Source organism: Macrobrachium rosenbergii, chromosome 50, assembly GCF_040412425.1.
Source record: "Macrobrachium rosenbergii isolate ZJJX-2024 chromosome 50, ASM4041242v1, whole genome shotgun sequence".
Taxonomy (NCBI): domain Eukaryota; kingdom Metazoa; phylum Arthropoda; class Malacostraca; order Decapoda; family Palaemonidae; genus Macrobrachium; species Macrobrachium rosenbergii.
In genome coordinates this window covers 9,509,826-9,532,521 of record NC_089790.1, presented here as the reverse complement: position 1 = coordinate 9,532,521, position 22,696 = coordinate 9,509,826, and the positions used below count along the sequence as shown (strand labels likewise).

Here is a 22,696-nt window from a genome sequence, read left to right as displayed (position 1 = left end):
TTTGCATTTTTACAAAAGTTTCTGAAGAAGGTTCTTAAAATACTGAGTTCTGGAATTAGTTGATTAGTTGTACTCTAGAGGCTTCGTATTGCAGGACTATGTGCTTGAGTAATGAGAAAACAATTATGGTTTTCGACACCGAAAATACATTAACCGCCGAATTAGGGTCATTGGTAATTTGGATAAAAATCGTAATTTTTTTTTTTCTATGACATTCGAGAATTTTTTTATAATGACATTCGAGAATTTTTTTCTATAATAACTTTCGAGAATTTTTCAAAATGACTTTCGAGAATATTTTATAATGACATTCGAGAATTTTATTTATAATGACATTCGAGAATTTTTTTATAATGACATTCGAGAATTTTTTTTATAATGACATTCGAGCTAATTCTATTGTTACTGTGAGCTCTCGTTACAATTTTGATATTCCCCGACGCTAACATATTACACGAAAGAAAAAATTAATCCATTTGCTGCGACGTTTGCTGATTACGAAGTACTTATTGATGCGACTCAGTACAAGGAAGTAAACTGATATAGAATAATTAATGAAAAAATAAACAATAAAATACGATCGTACCCTTTGACGACCTTACATGATAAAATGAATTGAAACTGAAATTTTGATAATGACGCCGTTTCCTCAAGAATGATGATTGCAAGATTGAATATTATAATAACAACAGTAACAAGGGAGTTCGGAGACCCGGGAGGGTGCATTCCCGTAGCTCTCAAAATCCGATCACCTGTTGGGAGTCACATGGGCCGCTATTTCGAAAAATTCCATAAAAATAGACACAAATCTTTTTAGGAAAACAAAAAACTGGACCAAATACTTAACTTCCTTATCAGAGGCAATATTATTGAAGGCAATAACAATGAAATAATGACACAAAGTCTCATTATCATTGTTGTCATGATTGCTATTGTTAATGTACAGTCAAAATCATACTCAAGAATATGTATTTGGAATGCATATTCTTTAGCTTGTTCTCTCAAACTATAAGTAATAACGGTCTTTGATCAAGACTCCTGAGATTTTATTAGATATGTCAGCAGACATGTAGACAGATATGGTCTCTCTCTCTCTCTCTCTCTCTCTCTCTCTCTCTCTCTCTCTCTCTCTCTCTCTCTCTCTCTCTCTCTCTCTCTCTCTCTCGTATACAGGGGCAACTGAAAACAAAATTAATTATTGAAAAAATTTATCAACATTGGCAATACCAAGACAAAAAATAAGTTATTTGTAAAAGATTGATAATATATACCTTTCGTCTTCACTGTCCTTTATAGCTTTCTATAAAATAATTAGATATATGAAAAGTGTTAAAAAAAATATTGAAAATCTGTTGTAAATTCATTATGCCAGGTGGTTTTCCTCATCTTTATAAATAAATACTTCAAGAGCCTCTTAGGAGTTTATTGAGCATACAGATAAGAATTCTGCATCAAATATACATAGATCAGTACTATAAGAGTATAGACTGTAATTAGAATGTCGCATTCAACTTAGATTTCATGAAAGTTGTATCCATATTTTTTTATTTTATACCATGAAGTATAAAACAATGTAACTATAGTTTACGATGTGGCAACACTTACAGATATCACATTATACTTTTTATCTTTATCATATTGTTAATAATACGCCATTGTTGGTTCCTGGACGACGCAAGGAGACCAGAATGTGCTAAAAAGTCTACCATTATGATCTTGACATAGTATCGAGTGTACAATGTCTTACTTCCGCATTTCCGTTTCATTTAGGATGGAGTAACTGACGTACTTCTTGTCTTTATGAATATAATAGATTTTTTGAACGACCAAAATCGTATTTTTAAATTGCAATGTACTGTACTGTTGAAAAGATTTTTTTACTCTCCGAAATCTCTTCATTATAATTACTGTTATGCACTTCAGTGCTTTTCGTGCTGTTTCCGTGATACGGAGATACCTTTTTCTTGTAAGATACCAAAATGCACATAATCTCTCTCTCTCTCTCTCTCTCTCTCTCTCTCTCTCTCTCTCTTTGTATATATTATATATATATATATATATATATATATATATATATATATATATATATATATATATATATATATATATATATATAATATATATATATATATATATATATATATATATATATATATATATATATATATATTTATAATATATATATATATATGTATGTATGTATATATATATAAGTGTGCGTGTATGTATGTTTATGTATGTGTCTGTATGAAGGTATACTTCTAGAACCTAAGTGGAGCTATTTGTTACCATTATGAAGCGGTTAATATCGTTGAAAACAAATACAAAAATATGAAATCGGTGTTCATTTTTAATAAAACAAAAAAAATGTAATCTTCATATTTTCTTTAGGAGTTACTGAATACTTGGCCTCCCGTCGCTCACCGCGGTTTCTGTTGCGTCAAGTTTTCCCCGCTTGACGAGGCTCGACGCGCGTAGGAAATGACGCAAGCGATCTATTTAGATGTGGGTTATTAGACGTTTTTTTGTTCCTCTATTGACAACTATGCGGTATGTACTTTTTCGGCAGTCGATCGCAGCTTCGTGCCCCCGCTCCGCCGCTCATTTCCTGGTTTAACAATTGCTGCGTTTGTAAAATGTGCCAACGGGGTATTTTTTTTTTCTTAATGCCCGGTCACCACCTCGTATCTCCAAACTGCAGTTAAGTTTTTTTTTTTTTTTTTACCCCCAGCTTATGTAGCGGATTACTACTACGTCTGGAGTTTTAATCATTTCTGGCCTCGTGAGCGAAGTTTTATGGAACGTTAACATTGTGAGCTGTTAGATTATGGTAATTAGCATTTGGTAAAGATCGGAGAGTATGTGTCGTAGCAACCTTAAATGAAATCAGACATTTTTAAAGCGTAATTCCGCATGAGGTGGTGCATTTGGTCACCAAATATTAGCCAGAAATTACTTCGTAAACTTCGAGTCTTTATTGGTAAACCTGTTTATGAAATATTTCGGTTTTAAATTATCGTACCGTGATGCCTTATTTTGATTCGTTTTTGATTTATGAAAATTCGGCTTACGGCCAAGCACTGGGGCGCTTTCAGCCGTTCAGCGCTGATGACAGTGAAAAGATGCAGCTGGAGTGGTTGAACAGCAAGATAATGGAAAGGAAGTGGGAACGGAGGTAAAGTAAAAGGCTAAAAAGTGGGTTCCTCTAGGGCAGTGGTTCTTAACCTGGGGAGCGCGTTCCCTTAGGGGGTCATCAGCAATTTCCACGGGAGACGCGACCCTTAGGAAAAAGTTAAAAATTCTCTAATTATATTGGTTATTCTTTTAACAAGAGTTGCTTAGAAGCAGTGTCAAGTATCTTACTAATTCTTTCCCAAAAGAAAAGCAACACCTTTTTTTTTTATTTTCCTTTAAATCTGAGGGGGAATTTTACTCACAGATGCAAGAGGGGCGTGGAGGGAAGGACCAACTCTGAGAGGGGGCGTAGTAATAAAAAGGTTTAGAACCACTGCTCTAGGGTCAATGCCTTCCTTACTTTGACACATGGTTTTTATTTGCAGAAAACAAGAATGCAATTTTACAAGTTCTTAATACGTTTCCTTTTTAGTTATCTGTTCTCTTGGGCTAATAAAATCATTTTAATATATATTTACCATACATCCGCTAATCCAAACAAACGCTTTGAAATTCATTCCTATGCAAACCGTAGAGTCGTTTTTTCTTGATTTTTTTTTTTTGGAAAGCATCCCGTATCTTGTTTGTTCTGAGCAGCAGCCAAGCAGTTGGAGTACAGCTTCCAAATTGACATAGTTTGCGATCTTTAAGGCCATTTTATTACGTTTCATCTTTAATTGATAGTTTGGCATTTGGGTATTATGTACGCCTTGCTATAAAATCCGCGACAGATAGTTTAAATTTTTTTTTTTTTGCATCGTCTCTTTTTTCAGTTTCTTGCGTCATCCTGTCTTTAACAGGAACCTTGAAAACCAGATCTCTAAGGAACATTGGCCTCAAATTGAGGAACTATGTACTATAACTGTGATGAGATTAATTTTGACTTTAACTGTAATTATGAATATTTTCCAAAGAATTGTTAGGAATTACGTTGCTTACCTGAGAAATATATGTTTCTTACTCAGATTACAATGGATTATCGGCGACACAAGAGCTGGGTTTTCCATTATGCGGGAAAGAATCGGAATAGGAATGTCTTTATGTGGACCCACTACAAAAAAAAAAAAAAAAAAAAGGTAGCTGGGCATCCTAAGATTTGCAGGAATGAAGTATATTCTGCGGGAATGGATGTGTAGCATCTGTAATATTCATATCGACGTGCTGCGTGCATTCGCCGACAGGCACGACGACTGCCGACTCAGCAGCAATAATAATATCGACAGGAGCATAAATGGTTACAGTAGAAGCTCCCTGGAAAAAAAATGGGAAAGGGCTGGCTTGTAGAAAAAAAGTTCGCAAAAGGTAAAAAAAAAAAAAAAAATTTTTTAAATAAACCGAGCCCATAAGGTAGCACTTGAAATCAGGTTTTCATTCCGCAGTTATGTAGGTCTTGTGGTTTTTCTAAAATTTTTGTTTGTAATTTTATATATTTGATTGTACTACCTTCGTGGTTTCACGATGCGAGTCTGCCAACACCTTCTGGTGTTTTCCTATAGAGTTTGACAACATTGGTGACCCTAGATTCGGGACGCGAGTTTATAGTACAAAACTAGTAAGCAGAATGCCTATGTTCATTTGTACCTTTATAGTTGTCGCCGACTCCTTATCGTGAAAGTGTCTCTAAGGCGCTGACTATGACGTGATTCCAGACATTGATCTACTGTGCTTATTTAAAAGGGAAAAGTAGTCACCGCAATCTTTGATTTCCTGATACAATGCAAAACAGCAAGTACATCTGTGATTGCTCTGAATTTACGGGATGTCTCCTTTTCCTGTTGCATTCCTCTTGCAATTCCTTCCCGTCATTGCAAAGTCCATGTTGTTTCGTTTATTTGCAGTTAAGGGTCAGTGTAACAGCCATTCTAGAAGTTTCCCTAACGAGGCTTTTCTTTAGTTTCTGTTGTATCCCTGCGGAGTTTTCCCCACTGGAACTTGTTCCCACCCGTTTCTCCCTTTGCTGTTTTCTCCAGACTTTTCACCTTTTTGCAAAGCGTCTCCGGTGCAAGAAAAGTCCTCACGCTTTTTCCGCCCCCTTTTTTTCTTCTTGTCATTCTCTTTCTGCCTCCCAGACAGACTTATATTTTTGTTTCATTGTTCTCTCTCATTTCCTCTGGTTTCGCACGTTTTCGACTCAATTTTTCATTCTTCTTTTCCTCCTTCGGACAAAATGTCTCCTGAGATCGCATTTTTGGACGTTGAAATTGCTTTTATGTTCTCACGCGACTTAGAACAGAACAGGTTTGAAATTTCCTTGGGAGATCTGATTGTCACTGGCAGCTCCAGTAGGAATCATCATGGCTGTTGGGTGGTTGTCTGATTATAATGTTTTGTAAAAATAAAAAAAAAATTTCCATGCTTGAAGGAAACTTGGAGGCGTGTGAATTATTCTCTCTCTCTCTCTCTCTCTCTCTCTCTCTCTCTCTCTCTCTCTCTCTCTCTCTCTCTCTCATGTGCGTTCTCTCTCTCTCTCTCTCTCTCTCTCTCTCTCTCTCTCTCTCTCTCTCTCTCTCTCTCTCTCTCTCTCTCTCTCTCTCTCATGTGCGTGTCTCTTCTGAACAAAATTAAAGGTCCATTTTCTTCTCAAATGAATAACGTATGTATCACTCATCTATTCAGTTATAGTATCTCTTTCTCATCTGTCTGGCAGATGTTAAAACACAGAGAACATTTTGTTTATTTTTAATATTTATATATTTAATATAAGAATTATTCTGATTTTACTTTGTGTTATGGGAATTTACAGGAGCGCAATGTCTCTCCTTTCGATTTAGTTCCCTATAGTTAATGGAACTATCAGTTCCGCTGCCTGAGGCTGCTTTAGTCTCTGATCGAGTTTCTTGCTTGAATTTGCTTTTGTTCACGCACTCCTTTCTTTATGTTAGGCAGCTTATTTTTAGAGAGTCTTTTTAAATCATTCAGTTTAGTTTCCGCTTTGTATCTGCCTGTGTGTTTATAATCTCATGTGCTTCTTATTTTTATAGGTTTTCTTTTGGTTTCATGTAATTTATGAGTCTTTCTTTCCTTTTGTTTCATGTAATTTATGAGTCTTTCTTTCCTTTTGTTTCGTGTAATTTGTGAGTCTGTCTTTTCTTTGGTTTCATGTAATTTATGAGTCTGTCTTTCCTTTGGTTTCATGTAATTTATGAGTCTGTCTTTCCATTGGTTTCATGTAATTTATGAGTCTGTCTTTCCTTTGGTTTCATGTAATTTATGAGTCTTTCTTTCCTTTGGTTTCATGTAATTTATGAGTCTGTCTTTCCTTTGGTTTCATGTAATTTATGAGTCTGTCTTTCCTTTGGTTTCATATAATTTATGAGTCTGTCTTTCCTTTGGTTTCATGTAATTTATGAGTCTGTCTTTCCTTTGGTTTCATGTAATTTATGAGTCTGTCTTTCCATTGGTTTCATGTAATTTATGAGTCTTTCTTTCCTTTTGTTTCGTGTAATTTATGAGTCTGTCTTTGCTTTGTTTCGTGTAATTTATGAGTCTTTCTTTCCTTTGGTTTCATGTAATTTATGAGTCTGTCTTTCCTTTGGTTTCATGTAATTTATGAGTCTTTCTTTCCTTTGGTTTCATGTTTTTAAGAGTCTCTCTTTCCTTCGGTTTCATGTTTTTAAGAGTCTTTCTTTGCTTTGGTTTCGTGTAATTTATGAGTCTGTCTTTCCTTTGGTTTCATGTAATTTATGAGTCTTTCTTTCCTTTGGTTTCATGTAATTTATGAATCTTTCTTTCCTTTGGTTTCATATAATTTATGAGTCTTCCGCTCTCTGGAGGCTTAAAAATTAAAAGTCTTTTAGCTGATGCGTAAAAGAATGATATTAAGATTGTTATAATCATGCAAGCAAAACGGCGAATCTGTGGCATGTAACGGAAACGATTTTGGGAGAAATCAATGAGCCGTGTTTAATTCCTAAGTAGTAAGATATGACTCTTAGTTGAAAAAAAAAGTGTCACGGGGACATCGCTAGTTAAAAAGCTGTGTTTAATACCCTGAGGAAATAAAGATTAGAAGGGTTACTGACGCGACGACTAAAGCGTAGAATTACGAAGATTCAAAACAGGGTCTTTTGAGGAAGTCAAATGTGAAATGAGAAACTTGCGTTGATTTTTTTTTTATTATTTTTTGGTGATGTTTTGATGATGGATGGTATTTCTTCATCGGGTTATTATAAGTATTGTTTTGCGAGGATTCGGAAATTAGTGGATTATTATTATTATTTATTAACGGATTTTTCTCACCACATTCTTTCAGGTTCTAGATAACAAGTTCTTATATGGTATATTATATCAAGTAATATATGCAATCACAGTATATAAGGAATTATGAGACACAAAACTATAAATGAAAATATAATTTGCTGAATTAGAACAAACAATACACACTGTTCCACTTAATCTTAAGAATTTCGAGTATCTTCAAGCTTAAATCAAATTCATCTCCAACAAATCATGAAACAAGAAAACGATTACCATCTAACCAAAAGCACTTAAATTACAACCAATTTTGCAATCAAATATTATGACCACCCGAGACTGACAACCACCTCCCCAAAATGTAAACGACGAGAAAAAGCGAATTCAATGAATTTTTCCCCATCTCGAAACCAAAAGCTTGATAGAGATCAGCAAGGTCCAGTGACAGGAGCCATGATCCAGAAGATCTCAATTTTCTCAGAATCACGAGAAGCTGCAAAAGTAATTCTCTTGAAACCAACCACGAGGACCAAAATAGGACTCCGTGAAGGACGCACACCCGGGTAGCAGTCCTAAAACAAAAACAAAAGAGACAAAGTAGAAAACTTGTTTCTCCGATGAGATCCTTTCACTAGTTCACCACCTTACTGAAACTCTAAAGAAATATCCCTTACCACGATCGCCTGTTGGAGAACTCCCCGCTACTCAGGAGGTTCTAGTTTTCTGGGCGTTTTACCTTGGCTACTGTGCAGTTGAGGAATCTCCTGATCTCGAAATATTTAGTCGAGGAGCAACCTCTTCCTTGTTTTCTGCTGACGTTGCCTGAATTTCAGGTGTATCGGTTTTGTTGTTTATTCCCTCATATTTATTTATTTATCGCCTTTTTCTATAACTTTCCTGTCTCTGCAGGCTGATTTATCTTTGGAGCCCTCTTGGGTTTACAAATTTGTGGGCTCTGTCCATATTGGGATTTCAGCTGAAGATTTCAAGAAAGGGAGATGTAACTAGATTTTATACCGTCGATTAAGATCAATACTTTCTTAGGATTCAAAAGGCGGTATTCTGTAGATGCTACTTATAGCTTCGAATACCTCAATGAACTTTATAATAACTAAAAATTGTACAAGTATAATTTATTTTTCACTTACATTAATGTTGTTATTGATGCTAATGATTCTAAATCAGCAGTGTTGGAAGGCACAAAACGTCAGCCTCAACCGTAAAATTTCACCATGATGAACTTGTCAGTCATCCTTTTAATTTTTGCAAAACGAAGTCGTCATATATATTGAGTTCTTTTCTGTTGCTCAGTCATTCAGTGACAAGGGAGGCCTTGAGTTTAGGGGCTATATACATTTCATTGAGTAACTTAGGACATCATTTATTTACTTCTGTGTGACCATTCCTTTCTTAAACTCGAAACGCCGCACAGAGAGAAGTTCTCCGTTATCATAATGAGATTGTTTACCTTGTTTTGCTTTTGCAGACTTCAGAAATAGCGACCATTAAAAGTGGAACCATTTATGTATATTTTCTCATATGCGTGATTCATTTCAAGAAGATTTTCTTGTTCTATGATTTTGTTTTCCGTGGCAATTGTTTTGTTCTTGACGAACTCCGTCGAGCAGCAGTGCGGGCCGGAGACTGTACTGCAGTTCTTAGGCAGTATTTATTAGGAGGGCAGCTGAAATTTTAGATATAATTTGCTGGAAAAAGCGCTACCAGTAGCTCTCTGTTAAAAACTTCTCAACTGACACATTGTATTTGAATACGAATATTTTTTTTTATTTATTGTTAAAAATTTGTTGGGAGATGGAGGTACGGAAGATACTGCCAGCACCAGATCCACTATAAAAATAAATAAAACGTTACAAGGCTGTATTCCCTGTATATCTTTATTCAAAGTTATGCCTTGTTCTTCATACATGTATACATATATATACATATATGAATATATGTATACATACATGTGTATATATATGTGTGTGTGTGTGTGTGTGTGTAAAAGCGTGAGCATGCGCGTGTGAATCCATGTAAATGTCTTACATATTGCCTTACCTTTAGTTTTTGTTTGTTTATTTCCTTCTGGGAATCGTCTGTTACGCAGAAATGCACTATACACCCTTTGGGTAAATAGCGTTTGGTTTTCCTTTAAATAACTAATTGATGAAGCAACAACAGTATTCAATAGGACAGAATCATTATTGCTATTGCAACAATTGCAGTAGTTTCAAGAATAACAATAAATAATGATTGTTAAGTTAAGAATAGTTACGATGAAAATATTGGAATATTTTTTTTTTAGAAAAGAACAGAATTCCACTTCAGTTGTGTTCAAGATGAAAATGAGATGATGGTCCACGAATTTAAATTGGTATATGATGGCAGATTTTATATACTGGTACAAAGATTGCCATCAGATATTGCTTCGTTACCTGGTCTGACACACTAACTGATGGTATTCTTGGAAAGTATAAATACTTTTACCTAATGATCTGTGTGTTTATATTGTGCCATAAATAATTTCAATTTTTGCTGAGTGCTGGAGGTGGTTATTATGAAAATATTAGCTGTATATTGCTAGTCGAAAAATACTATTGGTAGCGTTGCTAATAGTAACTGTAGAAGAATTTTAATGTATGGGGTTTTGACTTTCACATTCAAAAGAAAGAAAAGTTGATTCTGTTAAAAGTACTCATGTATGACAAAAGTAGACTTGCTTTAAATAAAATTGTTAGTTTTTCAAGTTACGAACAATTTGATGAAGAGGATATATATATATATATATATATATATATATATATATATATATATATATATATATATATATATAAAATTTATATATATATATATATATATATATATATATATATATATATATATATATATATATATATATATATATATATATATATATATATATATATATATATATATATATATATATATATATATGGGGATATTGTGATGCTGTTATTTTCTGTATTCATACCAGATTTCATTTGCATATCTCAGTTACTAATTTAAGCTCAAATACTAAATGTCTAACTGAAAAGATCTGCGAAAAATCTTGAAGTTGTGCAACGAAAATATTATGAGAATCTCATTTATTGCAAGAATCTGTGGAGCAGCGCTAGGTACGCGAGCACTAACAATTTAGGAACATTATCTGACTGGCAAGAAGGAAGACGCTGGCAACCGTTATATTATTATTATTATTATTATTATTATTATTATTATTATTATTATTATTATTATTATTATTATTATTATTATTATTATTCTCTGTGTATCTCTGTTTGGTTTTATCGTACTGGTGAAACTCGCCGCTCTCACCCGAAAGTACCATACTGAACAGCGCCCTGTCTTGGCCGGCGAGAGACGAACGCTAGGCGGTCTCATTTTGTTAAAGGTGAATCAGGTATTAGGGATATAGCGCATAACTTGCGCCGCGTCGGGGAAACGCGCGAGCAAAGAGCACAGGGCGACTGGAGTCGGCTCCTGCTAATATTTCCTAAGCTGTCTGACGCATTCCAAGGCCGCAAATGTTTGAACTGACCGGTGGGGTGGTTAATGTAAAGCATTTCGAGGAAGGAGTCTGATTTGCATAAGTGTGTTTGCAGTGGAAAGGGCAGAAATAAAGAAACCGGTCAGTGTGCACACAATTCGATGTTTTTCTCTTTTTTTTTTTGTCTTAGTTTTTTTTTCAGTGCGTTGATGCCTGTAGGTGCTGTGTGCGTTTGTGTGTCTGTATGTAAGTGCATGTAAGTATGTATGTATTTACTTGTGTGTGTGTAGAAGTTTTCCTTATTCATCCAGTCTCCTATGTCTTCACTGGATAATGTGTGTATGTATATATGTAAGTGTGTATATCATGTGTTTGTATGTGTATGTAGAACCAGTCTTCTTCAATTATTCAGCCCGTTCAACTTTTATTTGATAATTTGATCCACTTTGCATTTAGGCTGTTTGTTGAAAAATAATTTACAGATTAACCACAAAAAAGAGAACTGTTACTTTTGGCCGCATCACTATTCGTTAAAAAATTGTTGGTTAAGATGCAAAGTATGGACGTTCTGTAGCGTTGGTTGTGAATTGATAAACTCTGGTTGTAGGTTTGCAGATTTTATGCAGCACATGTTTCTAACCGGAAAATATATGTTAGGCTGTGAGAGCAACACTATGTACATTAATAAACAACGCAGGAAGCGCATATATATATATGCATATATATATATATTTTATATATAAATTTATAAAGTTAATGTGAATACGTTCACAGACAGTATATTGCTAATGTTTTCACATTAGCGTCTCCTTCGTTGTTTGTTAAGGTGTAAGTGAGCCCATATATAGAACATTATCTCCTTTCAAAGCATTTTAGCAGATGTTCGATACTTATAAAATAAATGCATTGGCGCTCGGTATATAGTTTTGTTCTCATATCCTATCATGTGTGTGTATGTATGTATGTATATAGCTACACATATATATATATTGTATATTTATGTATACATATATATATATATATATATATATATATATATATATATATATATATATATATATATATATATATATATATAATTTGTGTGTGTTTCTTATATTCCTGTAAGCTATTATTCTTAACATTCGCACAGTGACTGTGCGAGAACGTCACTACTTATCGTAGTATTACTGCCTCTGGTTAGTTATTCATGAGCGTGTTCGAAAATCAGCAGTCTCTTTTCAGCTATTTCATTAGTTCTTCATTCTCTCTCTCTCTCTCTCTCTCTCTCACTCTCTCGTATATTCTCACTGAACTGCCTTCAGGCTTATTTATTTTGGTAATAAATTCTTTGCACTGAGTGTAGTAACATTCACAGTATTGCTAACTGATTTCACAAAAAATAATTTTGGTCTTATTCCTAATGAAAATACGAAACAAGATTCCCACCTTGCAGATGCCCATGACGTCGCATTGTGGAGGCTAAGGTACGTATTGAAAAGAAATATTTCAAGCGTTAGCTGTGGTGTATTTTATCTTCAGCCTTTCTCAACCTGGTCGAAGGCGTGGGAATTGTCTGCTCATTATCATAATGTATTTGTAAAAAGTTCGTGGGTCTTAAAGGTCCTTCTTTTCGTTGTTTTTCTCAGTGTCATATGAATGTACGTGCCAATCGAAAATTGTTCCATATAAAAACGGTAAAATTGGGCAGAGCTGAGTCATTTTGGGGGGGAGGGGGACTAACATCTTGAAGTCCTTCTTACGCTTCTAAATTCCCGTTTTCTCAGATCCGTCTCGGACGAGTTGCCAAGTCTCGCCAAGAGAAGTAATGATTTTTCGGCCATAAAAATTTCTCCCTTGTGAACATAACGCATGTTTTATGTGCGCATTTATTCTTATCATAAATATAAAAGGAAATTTTAGAGCGCATAACGTTACGGCGGGTATTTTGAAACTGTGATATTCCATTGATTCTTGATATGCCGTAAAAATAGGTTTATTGATAACCGTGCGCACTGCACTTCTCTCGGAGCATATCGCTCAAACTTTTTCCCAACTTTATAATTTTTGCTGGAGGCAATGCTCTTTTTCCTCATGTAATTGGGTCTTCCGGCGGCACTCCAAAAACGCAAGTATTGGAAGTTTCTGACATTATTTCAGCCGGATTTTTGCCAAACGAAGAAATGCATCCAGTATGGTCCCTCAAACGAATGTATATGGCAACTGATTAAATCTTGAGGAAAATACCGGCTTGATAGGGGTGATAGGATACGGGTGGGGGGATGGGCTACCCCGGGAGGGGCGAGGGAGGGGGAATGCAGTGATAAATGGATATCCTAATGTTTTACGTTTTATTAAGAGTTTGAGGTCTTTTTTGGGACATTGAAGTATTCATCTTATTTTATGTTCATATTCCTCGTTCTCGTTCTGAAAACATTTGATCGCGTTCTTTTCCGTAAGAGAGAGAGAGAGAGAGAGAGAGAGAGAGAGAGAAATACCTCTTCCTCCTTCTGTCATACACACATACACATGCGAGCGCGCGTGCAGGCAAGAAACAGACACAGACATACACATACACACACACACACACACACACTGCTTACAGCTTGGAAAAACATTTATATGAAATTCTACTTTTTGGTCTTCTGCCGTTTGTGAAAACTTGTTATGATGATACAAGCGATAATAAGTGAATTATGGAGAGAAGAGAGAGAGAGAGAGAGAGAGAGAGAGAGAGAGAGAGAGAGAGAGAGAGTTTTTGACATACTCGTGAAATACTTTAGATCTCCATGTCTCGGACACTCTTGAACTAACTTGCCCGTATTGACAAATCTATTGTTCCTTGATGCTTTATAGATGTATATTAAATATTGTATTAGACCGGTGTTCACCTTTTACAGCAAGCTTTGTATTGTCATATGGCAACGGAATTTTTGTTTTGCTATTTGTGTTTCATCTGTAATGACAGCACCTCGCTCCCCTGGGAAAAATTCCAAAGAATTTTATGTTGGGAGAGAGAGAAAGAAAGAAGAGAGAGAGAGAGAGAGAGAGAGGGAGAGAAATTCTTCTTTCGTTGAGCGCGCGTCTGGCAACGCCGTAGTATTCCCGGTGTCCGCTAGATGGCAGCACCGTCCGCGCAACGCAAGTCCGCGCGCGTTTTTTGTACGTGCGTTTTTTATGGGTTCGTCCCACTCGCCGAGTTTTTTCGTCAGTCTTTACAGTGGGTCTGGGCGAGCGGCGCAGCAAACATGAGCGTCAGTCCGCGGTGTGTGCAGGAGGTGACCGCAGGTGCACATGAGAGTTGCATATGAGTGAGGCCATACCACACGGCCACACACGCGCGTGCAGCTTGTCACTCTTTCTCTCCTTTTCCCTCCGGATCTCCCAACCAGCGACTCCAAGCAGACGGTAAAGGCTGCTCGGGATCACGATCAACACGCAAGCAGATCTCAGGCACTCTTGAAGTAGGGCTGAAAGAATACAGTCGTGGCACCGTGGTGTCCCTGGCTCCCGTCTAAGTAGTGCCGCCGACTGCACAACCATCGCCATCCGTTCCCCTTCATCCTCCTCCTCCTCCTCCTCCTCCTCTTTCTTCTCCCCCTCCCCCCTCCTCCCAGCTCCTGCTGCTGCTGCTTCTCCTCTTCCAAGCTCCTGCTGAGACATAATCACTAGGCCGTTCCGCTCCTTCTTCCGCACACCTTCCTTATTAAGGGCCCAGTGCCTGCCTGTCTCTGCTGACCTCTCTTTTTTGTTACTTAGTGACGACGCCTTCTTGAAACTCAACTTTTTTCTGCCCTATTTTTTTTTTCCTCTCGATTTTGGCCTCCTTGTCCCTAGTCCTGTGGCTCCCCAACCCCGTCCTATACAAGCTTAGATATGATGACCTGTTTCGCGACGGCGGCCGTCCCGAAATGCGGCGGGATGGTCGTGGAGTGATGGTGTCTGTGAAAGTTTTCTCTGCTCAAGAGGAATCTTTTCCACGGGTCCTTCTCCTCCTACCCGACTTAGTCTGAGTCCTTCTGTTGCGCCGACGAGATGCTAGTATTGACAAGAGGCGCTCTAGGCTTCGCCGTCTTAGCAGTGTCTTAGTAGTGTTTTTCTAACGAGGTTGCATTTGCGAAAGCTATTTCTTTTGGAGAAAGAAAACATTGAATGGAAGAGACAGAGACGGGAATCTGAGTTGACGATGAACATTGCCTTATCAGACGATGGATTTCACTCGCAAGTGTTTGAATTTCTCTCTTGGGATCATTCTCGAAGGAAATAACGAACTGAATATATAACATAAACTGCTTGTGCTTGCAAACATACTCTGAAGACGGTTATTCATAGCTGGGATGCAAATCGAATTCCATTTATGATTAGAACTTTTTCCGAGTTAACGTTCCACACGAGTGTTAAGAGTGAAGGGAAATAATCGTATCACTTGGAATAATAATTAGGTAAGCTGACTCTCAGTTCCATGGATTTCATAAATTTCGTACATTAGACTTGACTCTCAATAGAAAATAAAAACGTGGTAGTCTAAAAAAAAAAAAAAGGTCTCGTAAGATTAAAAAGAGAAAGGAAACCGTGTCTTTCAAAACCGTTCCTCGTTTTGTATTGCGTTCTCTCAAGAGAATTCTCAGAAATCAACCGAGAACTTGCATGTGATTCCAGTCACTAAGTGTTCCTTAAAAGAGAAGTTCTATGCGAAATGATTCCTACCGATTCCTCGGCTGTCGTAACCCACCAACGCCTCACAGGATACACGCTCGTAATGCCATGAATGATGATGAGGCTGGTGTAGACAACTGTTCACAGGTGTTGATCACTGTTCATGATTTGTTGTGACGACGATAACGGTGGAAATGATGATAAGTCGATTCACGAAGATGTCGGTTTTCTCAACGTCGAGGTGGGCATGCCTGTCATTCGCCAGCTACCCAGTTGTCCGTCAGGTTAGTTCAGAGATTGGTGGGTTTGTCCAGGTTGTGTTAGTTGTTCTTCGTCAGGTGCTCTGTTATTTTCCAACCCGATCCTTCTGTTGGTAATGACAGGTAATTTTAAATATTTGGAGCTCTTTCTTTGTAAGATTGCGACACTGTTACCAGGTTAGGCAAGACGTGAATGTGAAATGTGCTTGGAAGCTTGTCCTGGCGAAGGTAAGAACCCAGTTTTCCTGGCAGGCAAAGTTGCCGAATAGAGTAAGTGACACAGACCAGTTGAAACTGATTTTTGGTCAGCGTGAAATGTCCTGTTTTATATATATATATATTTTTCTTGTTGTGCTTCTAGTTTTTGCTAATGTCTGCAAGATATCAAATCTAAATTCGAACAAGGCCTGATTTTATTTTACTTGTTTAGACGAGCTTGTTTTTATTTTTCCGTGTCGTGTTTGTGTCTTCAAGGGCAAGTTTTTATCCAGTGTCATAATTAAGAATTTTTGTCTAGACGAATTATGGTCGTCCTTTTCACAGAGCTTGTAGAGGGCATTTTTTTCTGTGTCGAAGGTAAATTTCTCGAGGTAATACCAGGAAAGATCCTCTCTCTCTCTCTCTCTCTCTCTCTCTCTCTCTCTCTCTCTCTCTCTCTCTCTCTCTCTCTCTCTCTCTCTCGTTTACTGTGTTGTGACATAATACGGAGAGATGACAGTGGAAGGTATACTTTTAATGAGAATATTCAAGCCACTCCATCCTTAGCCGTTCAAGTAATGCGTTTATTTTTTTTTAGAACTGTAATCAGTAGTACAGAGGAAATGAATTCTTGAAATCTAAAGTTACAATATTATGAATTGAGCAGCATAGCAAATGATTAGAAGTCCTGCAGCGCTGTCTCTTACTTATCCCGTCTCTTCAACACGTTTCTAGGATGCTGAAGCCTGTAATCATATCTTTGTAAAGGAATAATGAAAACTGAAAGTGATGTAATGTATGTTATAGAAGCTAAGTATATTGATGAATGTATGCAGTGCCAATTTCAAAATAGATGCCTTATTTGCATAGACTCAACTATTAATTCTACCTCTCTCTATTCTGCCAACTATGACAAGTCTTAGAGAACTGTTTACATCAAGATTTAAGTATTTAAACCCCAAGAAAACATCCTCTTCTTAGAAACGGCTAGAATCAATGTTTGATTTTGACAGATATCGTGAGAGAAGCCTGTCATTTATTTGCATATCTGTTCCCCCCTCCACAATGACCAAACTAAACATAACCAAAGTAGAATGTAGAAAAGAACAGTTTCCCCTCAGGCCTGCGATTCGGCATTCTTCAATAAACTTTGCTTGGGGGTGTCTCTTTCCCGGGGTTGGAACGTGTCAAAACACGCCAGTCTGGTATGAGCTCTTCGGCGCTTGAAATCTATGACTGTAGAATATGTACTATGTATAGCCCTTGCATGCATGGTTAGTATAATTTTCAGTATAATTTCTGTAGTTTGTGACACTGGATTTATTCGGCACTTCACTGTTTTTCATTGTGCTTGGGACTCTCTCTCTCTCTCTCTCTCTCTCTCTCTCTCTCTCTCTCTCTCTCTCTCTCTCTCTCTCTCGAGCGCCCTTTCTTTCTCTCTGTCCCTTGCATGCGCACGCACAATTGCACACAAGTGTGTTCATTTTGCTCGAATTAACATGCGCGCGCTAACGCAATCACAAACGCAGACACGCGCACTCACACACTCACACACACACACATATACAACATACACACACATATGCATACATACATACATACATATACATATATATATATATATATATATATATATATATATATATATATATATATATATATATATATTATATATATATATATATATATATATATTTGGTTCAGGATTTCTTTAGATTCCACACAAGTTTTGCTGACTACAAAATTTCTTACAAGGTATTTTCACAGATGATGAGTAAACACACGGATTAACATCTAATGACTGTAATATTAAATTAAGCTTTTTGTTAAAATTTTTTTGCCACTCTCATGTGCCGTAATACATATAAACAGCCATATTTTAGAGTGTATCCGTTCCCTGTATGTACATATCTACATGCATGATTGTGCACTTTTGTGCATATGTGCAAAGGTAGCTGCTGTCTGTACGAAGCATGTTTGCGCACTTAAGCCGCTGTCTGTGAGCGCCGCTCAACAAAAGCGCGTGCACGCGATTTGCAATAAGACCTGACATTGTCGAGATCATTGTAGTCGTATCAGGGGAAGCTTTTATCTGGGCAATAATAACAACCAGTGATTGCCGTGGTCTGACAGACAACCGAATCAACCTCTTCCTCCTCCTCCTCCCCAACCCAACCCAACCCCACCCCACCAACCTTTTCCAGCACCTTGTTGCGCCGTTGAAAAAATGCAACAGAAAAATTGCCTAGTCATTATCAGTCGGATGCAGAATTGCAAACTCTACTTGTATGTAAAATTTATTCTATTTATTTATTTATTTTCTTTGCATTCGCCTTTTCCCTTCTCCTTAACCGGTTATCCTCTCGAACTCTTTTGGCTCCCCCTCTCCCACACCCCATAGTCACCTTCACCTATCTCAGTGGTCCCAAGGAGGTCCCTTCCCCTAGGAATTGACCGGGGGGAGGGATAGAGGGAAGGAGTGTTAGTATTTGGGATTGACACTGGACGCTATCCGAGCGCATTCATTTGCATATGGCTTTCGGCACTACTGCCCACCTACCTCGTGGGAGGTGGGAGGGTGTGGGTATAAGGACGCAGGTCACCGAGGGGGTAGAGGGAGGGTGGGGGGATGGGTAACGCCAGGGTTTGTTTGGCTGGAAGAGTGAGGGAGGGGGCGGAGCTTGATGAAGCTTTGAGGTTAGGGCATTCAGTTTCATGGTTATTTACGTGGTTATCGATTATCTTCCCGTAAAGTGATTGGTTTGTGGGGAGGGAGAAGCGGGGGGAATCGGAGAATGATTGTTATCGGGGGAGGGGGAAGGTGAAGATTATCAGATGTGGGAGATCGTGATTGTAGTCAAGCAACGCTTTGTGATAAAATGCAATTAGCTTAGTTTGCATACATTTCATATGTACTGGTATACCTCTAAAATGCGCATATTTGCAAATGATTTTTTAATTTTCGTTTTTATATATTTTCTTCAGGTGATTTTTAATAAAATGACACTTTTTATAAACTGTTTTCCAACGTTTTGTAGCTTCATTTTTACGCGTTCATCTCCCGTGACTTCTTATAACAATAGTGACATTTAACAACATTGCAAAAATTTACGATTGTTGTGATCATAGCTATTGTTATTGCTCTAATTGTAACTATTATGATTATCAATATTATTAATGTTATATCTCTATTGTTGATGTTGCCAGGCCCTGCGTCACCACCCACAAGGAGGTCTCCTGTAGTCAGACTGACTCAGCCCTGAGGATTTTTCGAAGGAAAATTCACATCAATGACTGTGAGAGAAATGAAACATTTTGGCGTCACTCACCCACCCACATCCCCCCCTGGGCTCTCCTCCTCCCTTACACCCACACCCCTCCCTTTCTCCCTTTCCCACCCCTCCCATCCTTCGGTAAAAATCAAACCCCCTGAACATTTTCGATCAAAAACCTATTATGGAAATAGAATGGGAGTGTGTTAGTGGAATTATCTCGCAAGTCGAGAACCCAAACCCCGCCCCCCCCCCCCCTTCTTTTTTTTTTTTTAGGATTTTTCTTTCGATTTTTCTTCCCCGCTCCGGATCTTATTTCTGTCGCCCGTGGAAAAGTTCCTACGTAAGATGGGACATTGCCGCGCTTTTATTTCTGATTCTTATTTTCCAATTTTTTAACGGCCGGAGAAAACAGAAGACGGAGAGGGAAGAGAAAGGGCGGGAGTAAGGACGCCGTGAAACCTGGATGCGGCTTCGAATTTTGCATTTGATTGCTCTCGGGGGGGAGTTTAAAATACTTTCTTTCGTGCGCATGCGCGCACTTGCATATACACGGCCTCTTCTGTTTACAAAGAAATGTTCTATTTAGACACACACACACACACATATAATAATAATAATAATAATAATAATAATAATAATAATAATAATAATAATAATAATAATAATAAAGTTAACATAATATAAAACGAATATCACACGGGAAGGAAAAAATCTATATATGGGTTCTTAATGTTATAAAGTAATATACTTGCTGGACCTAATGTAAAATCATTAGAATGATCTCTCTCTCTCTCTCTCTCTCTCTCTCTCTCTCTCTCTCTCTCTCTCTCTCTCTCTCTCTCTCCGTCATGTAATTTGCATTTTTCCCTGCCCAAAATTAAAGTAAAAAATTGTTTGTAATTGTAAGTTATGTAGCCTTATTTCATTGTATTATCATGAAAAGGAAAAGAGGTAAAATAAGCTTTTCCTTTACAAACTGAAATAACTATGCGTTGAAAAATAAGTTACGGTACCCCGGGCTTATAAGAAAGTCAAACTTGAGCGGGATAGAACAAACCCAGTCGCCATGCTGAGTTAAGAGGAAGAAGGTAGTTCAGAAGTACAGGAGAGAGAGAGAGAGAGAGAGGAAATTCACTGAAACTTCCGTTTGAATTTAGCCGTTCTTTGTACAGATAAATTATATTGGCCTCGTAGTCAAGTGGCATCGGCGTTCGCTCATTAGCGGTAGGTCCATAGTTCGGGTCCCAAGCGGTTAGGCAGCAATGCTAAGACAAAGCAAACTAAATTTTTGTATTGGTCTAACCAGCAAATCAGGTACCTAGTAGATATTCAACTGCAGTGTATCCCAGCTAAGGTGTAATAAGATCATGGGGCTAGCAACTCACGAAGGGAAAAGATATATATATATATATATATATATATATATATATATATATATATATATATATATATATATACATATATATATATATATATATATATATATATATATATATATATATATATATATGTATATATATGTATGTATGTATATATGTATGCATTATATAATTATATATATATATGTACATATATATATATATATATATATATATATATATAATATAAATACATACAAATACACACACATATATTAATAGGAAACACAAATTCTTGAAATACTTCTTTCCTTATGGGATTTCCAAACCGTCGCCTTCAACTGAGGCATTGCAGAATTCGAGAATTATTGGAGATGGGAAGATTATACATTTTTCATTTAATAATTCTGAAAACACATGATTTGCTTATTTTTTTCATTTGCTTTGAGTTTATAAGTTGTGAGCCTCATGCTTATCTGAAGAGATTTTTGAAATCTTAGAAATACCACTGATGCAGTTCAAACCTCACCGGGACAAAAAAATCTTTCTTAAAGAAGTTTAACTTAATTGTGATTAATGTAATGAGGTTTAGCGAGGTTTTTCAGCTGGGCAGGATTTAATTAGGCATTGATTTTTCGTATAAAAAATAATCCGGTTGGTTTTGCTGTTGCTCTGTCTGCCAATTTTCGCATCCACAGTTTTTTTTTTTTTTTCAGGTGGATCTAAATTATTTAAAATTCGTGATATTTGCACTGATGCATAATTTTTTTATGCTTTAATGTATTTCTATAGAAATGTTTTTCCTGTGTCTTTATCAACAAAAGTTCTGGAATGATACGAAATGTATGTATATTTATATATATATATATATATATATATATATATATATATATATATATATATATATATATATATATATATATATATATATATATATATATTGCCTGTCATTCAAAAACTTTTATTGATAAGCTACAAAAAAAGTAAAAAGACATTAAAGCTGAAAATAATTATGTATTAGTACTAATATCATGAATTTTAAACAAATTAGATGCACATCTGAAAAAGTACATGGATATGGAAATTGTCAGATAAAGAGATAGTGTATACATTCATATATATATATATATATATATATATATATATATATATATATATATATATATATATATATATATATATATATATATTACTTGCTGATAAGGAACTTATCACCGTAGCTTTATATATGTTGTATACTCTCAGTCGTTTATTTCCAGAACCTGGTCGCAAAGCTACCTTGTTTTCTATAAGCAGTTCATTTGTTTAAGTGAGTCTTTCGTCATTATTAAAATCTACACATATATATATATATATATAGTGTATGTATATATATAAATTATATATATACAGTATATCTATGTATATATGTATACTCCTTGTGACGCCTTGAAAGAATTTTTCATGTAAAAAAAAACTTTTTCGTGATTGACTGGGTAACATAACCCAGGGATCATGTAAGGAATGTGCTACAAGCAGCGGAAATTTTTGCTAAAATTTTTTTTTTCTGATTTACTACAGGTATTTTAGTAGAAATCAAATTTGTGTTATTTATTCCGAAAAATTATTTCGAAAAAGGTGTCAAGTTATGCAAACAAATATGAGTAATTTTGCCCTTCCGAAAAATTATTTCGAAAAGGTGTCAAGTTATTCAAACTAATATGAGTAATTTGCCATTATTTATTGCTCAGGTTGTCTTCTAATTTTGATGTATGTTATTCAGACTAGCGTATCTTCAGTCTCGTTTGATAAAGCTCTTTAGTCAGACTTGCTGACTGATAAGCGTTCTCGTCTGAACTTGAATGAGTTCGGAAGAGAGCCTTTAGGCATACCAAGTCGCGTTTTTGGCAGGTTGTAAACTGGCAATCACAGACCATTGCTTTGTTACGGTTCTTATGGGAGACAGCTAATTCTGGCCCTCCGCCAGCACGGGCTCTTGCCGTTCAGAGCAGTCCGTAAAACCGACCGTAGCAACTGAATATCATTGCAGTTGGGTCTTCCGATAGCGAAAATCAGTTGGTCATCGTTCAAGTTATCGTAAACTGGGTTTTATTT

The 22,696-nt window shown here is 36.5% G+C and overlaps 1 protein-coding gene across 41 annotated transcripts in view; it reads left to right on the top strand.

Moving 5' to 3' along the window:
* nab (NGFI-A-binding protein homolog) overlaps positions 1-22,696 on the top strand; it is a 698,726-nt gene that overhangs the window by 135,125 nt on the left and 540,905 nt on the right. For 10 of the 41 annotated variants that reach the window (XM_067093690.1, XM_067093716.1, XM_067093701.1 and 7 more), the window contains exon 1: positions 14,073-15,795. The exons of 14 other annotated variants lie outside the window; for them this stretch is intronic. The gene's annotated coding sequence lies outside the window, so the exon portion shown is untranslated. Of the gene's footprint in view, positions 1-14,072; positions 15,796-22,696 lie in introns of those variants that run through there. 17 more of the 41 variants (XM_067093709.1, XM_067093705.1, XM_067093721.1 and 14 more) reach the window with 5 other exon arrangements.